Raw genomic sequence first — 7396 nt, forward strand, 5'->3', positions numbered from 1 at the left:
AAATTTTTTCTCTTGACTTGTGTCATACCCCGATTTTGGCCCTGAAAATTTTTCCCCATCAATCACTCATTTGCATTCTTTCTTCACGACCATTCCATCTGGTCATGATACTATCCAAAAAAAACAACGTTTGTTGTTGGACTTGCTACCACGACCAGTCCATGTTTGTCTTTTGGGTTTTGTTTCTTGATTTTTGGTATAAGATGATTAATCTCCTTAGCCATGCGAGATTTGAAAACTATTTCATTTGTCGCAATCAAGTGAACCTCATGTTTCATCTCTCGTTCCAATTTCATCGAAGTGATTATTCATCCCGCCTTGTCACATTACTAGTTCTCACTTTTCTTTCAAATTAACTATGTGTCAAGTGCAAAATATTTTATTTTTGGGTCATCATGCATATTCATTTTCTCATTCATTCATTCATTCTCCGATCTTCACCGCTCCGGTTCTTTGATTCCGATTCACGTAAAATAAAAAAAACGAAAAAGAAAAACCGAACCATAAAATCTTGGTGCTCTAATGGAAGCTCAAGGCGGAGGACTCCGCCGCGTTCTGGTACTAGCCTTCTGCGTCACCGGAATTTGGTCGGCTTATATCTACCAAGGCATTCTTCAGGAAACACTGTCAACGAAACGATTCGGTCCAGACGGTGAGAGATTTGAACACCTAGCGGTTTTGAACTTGGCATAGAACGTAGTGTGTTTAATCTGGTCATTCATAATAATACAGATGTGGTCTGGTGGAATTTCTGGTGGTGCTCCTTGATGGTCTTATTGGAGTGCTGGTATTACTAACACCATTGGTCCTGCTATGGGAACTGAAGCTTTGCAGTATATTAGTTACCCTGCTCAGGTGCTGGCAAAGTCCTCAAAAATGATTCCAGTTATGCTGATGGGTTCACTCGTATATGGTATAAGATACACCATTCCAAAATACCTTTGCACCTTCCTTGTTGCTGGAGGGGTTTCAACATTTGCACTTCTAAAGACTAGCTCAAAGACTATCAACAAGCTAACACATCCAAATGCTCCACTTGGATATGGGCTATGTTTCTTGAACCTTGCTTTTGATGAATTTACTAATGCAACCCAGGATTCCTTAAAAGCTAGGTACCCAAAAACAAGTGCTTGGGGTATTATGTTGGGCATGAATTTATGGGGAACCATATACAATATGATTTACATGTTTGCATGGCCCAGTGCCAGTGGATATGAGGCGGTTCACTTTTGCAAACTGCATCCAGAGGCAGTATGGGATATTTTTCTGTATTACTGTTGTGGTGCTGTGGGACAGAATTTTATCTTCTTGACCATAAGCCGGTTTGGCTCCTTGGTTAACACCACCATCACTACCACTCGCAAATTCGTTAGCATTGTGGTATCTTCACTATTTAGTAGGAATCCCCTTTCAACTAAGCAATGGAGGTGTGTTTCTATGGTATTCTCTAGATTATCATACCAGATCTACCTCAAGTGGCATAAGTTGAAGAGATTGTAGAAGAAACAAAAAAGAGCCACATGAAAGCCGCCTGGTTCTTCTTGCTTCTGGAATGCAGTGCAAGACATTCCATGGATTTCATATTTCATCTGCAGATGTTATTCGCTTACCAATGTTTGAGATGGTTATGGCCAAGTCTGAGGCTAATAGTAAGCCCGTTTTAGCAGCTGAAGACATCTTTATTGTTACTGTTTATGGTAGGATATACTGCTTGCAAGTTGATAGAGTTGCAATGCTACTCCATTCCTATAGGCTATATCGTGATGCAGTGATACAACAGGGATCTTTGCCAATTTATTCCAGCAGGATTGCTGTGAGTGTGGTCGACAATGTTCTTCTTATTCATCAAGTTGATGCAAAGGTTGTTATACTTTATGATCTCTTTGCAGATTCTCGAGCACCACAATAACACCATCACCGACACTCTTATTTGCCAGCTGCTTCAAAAGTGAGCCCGATTTGTCACTCCACCCAAGGATGAGTACAAGGTGTCTTTCGATCACTTCATTCTTTCCTTTTCTAAGTGAATCAACCTTCTCCGATATGGCATCTGAAACAAACCCAAGCAGCATGCCATCTGCGCTAATTGAGACAGGGACGATTCTCTGGCCCATTCCTTCCGTTTCAACATGATTTCCTATGTCGGATACATAAGTCCATGAATGCCAAAGTGCTTCATCCATGCTACCGTCGGTAACCGTATACCGCACCAAACCGCCAAATTTTATACGAAAGAGAGTTGCAAAAGGAATGCAAGTGGCTTGGTAGTTTTTGTGGTTGGTTTATATATGTTTACAACCAAGGTATTCAATAAAATCACTTCGACAAAAACAACAGATACAGATACAGGCATTCCATCACAATGTTGTGAGATTTCAAATGAGGATCAAAATCATATTGCTCCTGTTTCAAAGCCAGCTTCAGGTGGAGAGAAACAGATTGATACGAGTTCTTCTTGTAATGATCAGAGTCATAGAATAATGCAAGAAGATATGAAGCTTGAGGAGAAACATGTGTTATGCTGACGAGCTTCTTGAAAATTTCTTGGAAAGTTTCCCTGAAGAACCTGCACTTGTGTCCAACTATAATTGTTGACTGCTACTGTCAAACTTTTCCTTAAGAAGCCAACTGAGGGCCCACTGCATTGTAAATTCTTTCCGCATATTCACCAATTATCTGAATCATTGATGCTTTGGCTTCGGGATCATCCAAGGTGTCTAAGCTCTCACAAAGAGTTGCAATTATGGACTCATATGTGTTGGGTTGCTCTCTCTAATTTGATGGCACTAACCACCAACAAGAACAACATCATGGATGCTTCGGTTATTGCCCACTGTTTTACAATCACGGAATCAGAAATCAAAGGGGAAGATACTGATCTGGCATCAAAGTGTGCCCTCGATGACTTACCGGAACTTTCTACTCGAAATCCTTCCAATGATTGTCACACTGCTTCTGTTTCAGAGCTCAATGCACCCGAGTCCCATGGATCTGAGGAATCAACGGTTATAGTGGAGTATCTAGGTGCAGGCAACACTAGAAGCCTGACACTTGAAGAGGCAACAGATACAATTTTTTTTGCAGTTCTATCATCCATGATCTTGCATATCAAGCTGCAACGATAGCAATGGAAAACGAATGCTCAGGTCCATTCGAAGGTTCTGAACCAACTCTAACTTTATTGAGGAAATCGGTTCCTGACAGAAAGGATATTCGCATACGACCTGTTAGCAAGCGTACTGAAAAAACTCCAAAGAGCAGACCAAAGAGTGGAGAAACTGTGTCAAAATCGTATCTGGCATGACGGAAATATAAGAGGATCAGATGCCTTCATAAATCGGGAGGAAAAGATCCATGTAGGATTTCAAGCAATCAATACCTAATCGGTTTTGGAGTGATTCGAATTTCCGTTTCTCAAATTCTGGAGTTTCATGAAACATGTTTGCTTTCGATAGTGGCAGCAATCATGTCTTTCGTATATTCCATAATTGGTTGTTCTCTCGCAATTTACCAAGTTGCAGCAAACGGTACAGTCAAGGATACCGTAACCGAAGGAGCAGCCGGTGTTGTATGCACAAATGGCTAATCTTGTACACTTGATACTACAATGGCCTGAAACAATATTAATGAGATTGCAGAATTTTTTTCCAAGCTTGTGTGTAATGCACATACCATTTATGAGAGTGAGTTGAGACCTTTGGGAACTGGACTGTTTCCTGTTGTTTCCATTATCAATCACAGCCATTCATTTCTGTTTCTTTTTTTGTCATCCGCTCTAACTGCGACCATGGCTGATGAATTGATTCTTCTAGATTACTGGCCAAGTCCGTTCTGGATGAGGCTCAGAATAGCCCTTGTTGAAGAGGGTATTAACCATGAGTATAAAGATGAAGAACAAGATGGAACAAGCTCCGAAACCTGCTGAACATGAAGTTATTGTCATCAGTTCTGATGAAAGAAGCTGAAGTGAAAGAGAAAAGGCCACTTAAAGGGAGAAAGTTAAGAGACAAATCTAAGATAAATGTTAGGACATTTAGCTCTGTGCATACAGCTAGAAGCAAGGCTGTTGGTAGAAGTGTGCCAAATGATTTGGTAATGGGCATTGATGCAACTGACAAAGACAATGAATTGGCTGCAACTGAGTATATTGATGATATTTACAAGTTTTACAAACTCCGTGAAGGTGATTGTCCTGTACATGATTACATGGTTTCACAGCCCGATATAAATGCTAAGATGAGAGCGATTCTTATTGAATGGTTGATTGAAGTTCATCGAAAATTCGAACTCATGCCAGAAATTTTCTATCTGACTCTTAACATAGTTGACCGATTCTTGTCCATGAAGGTTGTTCCTAGAAAGGAACTTCAGCTTATTGGCATAAGCTCAATGCTTATTGCATCTAAGTATGAAGAGATATGGGCACCAGAGGTTACAGATTTTGTATGCATATCAGACAATGCCTATGTTAGAGAACAGGTTTTGGTTATGGAGAAAACAATCCTGGAAACCTGGAATGGTATTTAACAGTTCCTACTCCTTATGTCTTTCTGGTTCGGTACATCAAAGCCTCCACTCCCTCTGATGAACAGATGGAAAATATGGTCAATTTCCTAGCTGAACTTTCTATGATGTATTATGTTGCTGTATCATCGTATAGTCCTTCGATGATTGCTGCTTCTGCTGTTTATGCGGCAAGATGCACCACTCGATCCAGAAATATTGAGGCGGGAGGAGGCAGTTACGAAAGCACAGGCTGCTTTCAGGAGTTATTTGGCTCGGAGAGCATTTAGAGCCTTAAAGGCATGATGAGGTTACAAGCACTTATTTGTGGGCGTTTGATTAGAAGACAAGTTGTTGTTACATTATGTTGTATGTATGGATTTGTCGCAGCACAAGGACCTGTTCATGGCCAAAGAGTTAGACAGCCTGATGTTGGTTTTAAAATTCATGAGTAGTGCAATCCATTAAGACTTCAGGATGACAAACCTGTCCAATGCCTTAGCTCTTCCCGACCTGTCATTGAGCCGTGTCGCGATTCCTGAAGACAGGGGAATAACTGGTGCAATTCGAGCGATTGCGCACCAGCCCTATGCAAAAGACATTTTGATGTTTGGTGTTGGTCTTGTTCCTGACGTGCCTGTTGGTGCCATTGCAGTTACTGCTCGACGATATGATGCAGTTGTCACTGCTTTGCTTTGTAATTCTCCTGCAACTATCAGCAACAATTGAAATTGACACGACCACATATTCATTAATTCAAGAAAACACATATTCAAGTGAGTTACAGTGGTGAATTGTTTCTTACCAACAGTGAAGTTTTGGAAGTGAAGAGAATTGATAAGGGGACCACAAGTTGAATATGGACAAAAATTCAAAACGTCTTCCATACAGACACTTCCCACTACTCTGAGAAGACATAGCAACACAGCAGAGAGGAGATGAGCCACATATAAAAGAGAGGCTACTGTTCACTAAGAAAGAAAAAAAGAGCCGAAAAACCCTAATTTTGGGAGAGGAGCCGTTACTGTTCACTAAGAGAAAAAAGAGTCGACGGCAAGGAGAAAAGAAAGCCATAGTTTTTCTTGGTGGTGAAGAGCGGACAAGGAGATCAAAAACCGGTTCAGACGAAACCTCACATACATTCGTCGGTCAATCCCACCGCAACCGGTTAGTTTCCTTTTCGAGTTTCTATTTCCATTTCTCCGTTTAGCTTCCTTGAAGCTTCCATTTGTGTGGTTATCTTGCCGTTAAATCTTTGATGTTCAAAAATGGAAAGAAACAAAATTTATGTGTGTTAAAGATGAATTTGTTTGACTTCTGTTGTTACTGTTTTCAACTTTGTGTTTTATTTAAAAGGCTTGGTCCGTTAATTTTTATGTTATGTGTTAGCGCTTGAGATTATGTGACAAGGATGTCTATATGGTGGAGTTGGTAGAAGGGATGCTTTGGCAAGCCCCTGGTCCTAGGTTCAATACCCGTGTGCACCATATTTTAATTTTACACTATTTTTTTTAATTTCTATTTCACATTTCTTTTTAATCCCCTCATTATTCCTAATGTTTATTACCTCTTTTATTTATTTTAATTGTTAAATATCGATTTTAATTTATGGATTCAACAATTTCCAAGATGTTTATCTATGATTATTTTTATCGATACATCGATAGTATTTCGTCGCGTTTCGATTAATCGCATATGACATTTCAATTATTGTCAACATGCGCAAACCGGCTTTGAGCACATTATTTAGGTTTTGTGTGTCCCTCAATTTCCATCCGTGCAAATCTCGATTTTACCTTTTTTCGATTTAATTCTTAAGTGTGTTGTAAATATAACTTGTTGTGTTATTTTCTTCACATGTCTTACTCTTGGGCCTTCTTACAATGAGACAGTTCGCCTGCACTTACACTCATAAATTGCATTATTTGTTGTTTGGGCCCGATTTAATTATTCCAGTACTTTGAATCCCCATTTGACAAAATGTACCCCACTCCCCCGATGTGTAATAATTTGTACTATTTTATTTCTTTATTGCTTGACTATTTAGTTAGCTACTAACACAAGAATAAAATCAACCATTTCCAAAAGATCAAAAATAAGACTCGATCCAACGTCGAGTATTTTCTCAATAAACAAATCAATTCATTTCTTCTTCCCATCCTATTTCATTTCTTTCAAAAACTTCATCAAATGCTTGACCCAACGTCAAGCCATTTTTCATAATAAAAACTAAAAAAATATTAATTCATATTTAAGACCTTTTCAATAAAGATGGAAGTGGAACGTGGTGGATACCACGCACTCCTGGGATTAAGATTCGAGGTGGATACCTCGCCTATCTTAGCTCTCGCCATCATCCAAATTTATCAACTTTGTTTCTCTCAAACACTCATTCAAATCTTTCTTAATCGCTCATCAAATGCTTGATCTAGTGTCAAGTCATTTTCACAATAAAACTCCAAAAAATACTTAATTCCGATCTAAACACTTTTCAATAAAGATGGAAATGGAACATGGTGGATACCATGCACTCCTAAGATTAAGATTCGAGGTGGATGCCTCGCCTATCTTAGCTCTCGCCATCATTTAAAATTGTCAATGCGGTTTCTTCAAACCCTTTCTCAATCAAATTCAAAAACACTTAATCCTTATTAAACACTTTTTGCAAATAAGATGGAAATGAAACGTGGTGGATACCACGCACTCCTGAGACTAGGATTCTAGATGGATATCTCGCTCATCCAAGTTCTCGCCATTATTCAAAACACATCAAACCAATCAATTTCTTTTCTCGCCGCCGTGCGATTGACTCTTAAACCTTTTCTCAAAACGAAAGGTACTTTGTTTCAAAGCAATGCAAGACAATGTTTTTCCACCTGTTTTGGGTAGTCCA

The 7396-nt window shown here is 39.4% G+C and overlaps 2 pseudogenes; both read left to right on the forward strand.

Annotated features, from left to right (window-relative positions):
• Positions 1–475: 475 nt before the first annotated feature.
• LOC127075572 (UDP-galactose/UDP-glucose transporter 3-like) lies at positions 476–1539 on the forward strand (annotated as a pseudogene).
• A 493-nt stretch (positions 1540–2032) lies between these two features.
• LOC127075573 (G2/mitotic-specific cyclin-2-like) lies at positions 2033–5754 on the forward strand (annotated as a pseudogene).
• The last annotated feature ends 1642 nt before the right edge of the window (positions 5755–7396 follow it).

Source organism: Lathyrus oleraceus, chromosome 4 (assembly GCF_024323335.1).
Source record: "Lathyrus oleraceus cultivar Zhongwan6 chromosome 4, CAAS_Psat_ZW6_1.0, whole genome shotgun sequence".
NCBI classification, from domain to species: Eukaryota; Viridiplantae; Streptophyta; class Magnoliopsida; order Fabales; family Fabaceae; genus Lathyrus; species Lathyrus oleraceus.